The sequence below is a fragment of the Aplysia californica genome, unplaced genomic scaffold, assembly GCF_000002075.1.
Source record: "Aplysia californica isolate F4 #8 unplaced genomic scaffold, AplCal3.0 scaffold01773, whole genome shotgun sequence".
In the NCBI taxonomy this organism is placed as follows: Eukaryota; Metazoa; Mollusca; class Gastropoda; order Aplysiida; family Aplysiidae; genus Aplysia; species Aplysia californica.
Window position 1 is genome coordinate 21,983 of NW_004799043.1, and position 1,361 is coordinate 23,343.

The 1,361-nt window shown below is 37.9% G+C and overlaps 1 protein-coding gene across 1 annotated transcript in view; it reads left to right on the forward strand.

Moving 5' to 3' along the window:
* LOC101846557 (V-type proton ATPase catalytic subunit A) overlaps positions 1–1,361 on the forward strand; it is a gene marked incomplete in the record, with an annotated part of 25,774 nt that overhangs the window by 4,347 nt on the left and 20,066 nt on the right.

The window sequence follows — 1,361 nt, forward strand, 5'->3', positions numbered from 1 at the left end:
TTGGAGTTATTACAGTATTTTTAAAATGTTTTTTAATGCTTGCATTCACGGGAGGTGGGTTCCTTCCCCTTGCTTAGGATTTGGGAAAAGACTTCCCGTTCAGACCCTTACGGGGAAAGTCCACTGGCATTTTTCGTCAGTTGCAGGCCAGGCTCTTAGATGCAAATGAGCTCGTTTTTGTCAGTCACTGACTTCGTTTGCCTGACAACGCGATTTTTCTGCTTGCATGTTTTTTTGTCAGCTGTACAGGTGACTAGTAGTAAAGCCTCGATTCGACTCTTTTTGGAAGGAAATTTGCATCTATATATTTTTGCTTCCTCATTGCTGCTGCTCTTTACATTCTCAATATAGTTATATTTTGTAATATAATGCTGAACAGTAGTAGATTTGTACTGAAAAACAAACAAAAAATGGAATTAAAGCGCTTGACCTAGATTATTTCTTTCTCGAGAGAGCTAAAAATAGGTTAGGCCTAGCCTTCACGCTATACCTAGGTCACCTGGCTTGTATGAGAGTTAAAATGTATGCCAGGGATAAACTCTAGTGTCAACGTAATTTAAAAAAAAAAAGTTTTGTCTAGACTAGAATCTATACTCACGTCTCTAGAGATCTACACACCAGAAACAATACTGAAAATGTAAATAAATTAATGAATTGCCTGTGCTGTCTGTTGTTCTCGTAATCATAACACACTGGTCTAAAAATAGGTTAGGCCTAGCTGGTTTGACGTAGTGGACGTGAATCGTCTTGAGTCAGTTCATTAGCCTGTCCAGGAAGTGATCTTATTTTTTTGGTGGACTTGTAGACTTAGGATGTAATGTGTTAAACCATTATCTAAATTTTTTAGTAGTGTAAGCAGTGTAGTTTTAAGGCTCTTCACCATTACACACAAAATATTGAGTATCTGCTAGTGTGTTGTTTCCCACGTGGAGAGTCATAAAGAAGCCCAACTTGTTATTTAAATTGTGTTGATAGAGGAGTTAAACATTAATAGTGTATTTGTGCTTAGGAAACTTACTGGTGACCTTAGCGTCTTTTTTTTTCTTTCTGTACTTGATGTCTCATTTCAACCCAAGATTCCAAAAGCAGGCAATCAAACTTACAGTTGTTAACGACATAGAGTCTTCTTAAAATGATTTTTGCTGAATTGTAGGATATTTTTGTTAGTTTCGAGAGGTTGCTCAAATGTTGGGGAAGAATTTGGGATTTTAATTTTCTTTTGGTTTAACGACCCTGTTTTTTTTATTAACCGTTAACCACGTTCGGTTTGAGCAGACCCTGCAGTAGTTGAAGCAACAGCATGATCCACTCACTCCCTTGTTGCGTTTTCAGTGGTGACAGCCCAGAACATGGCGGGAGCC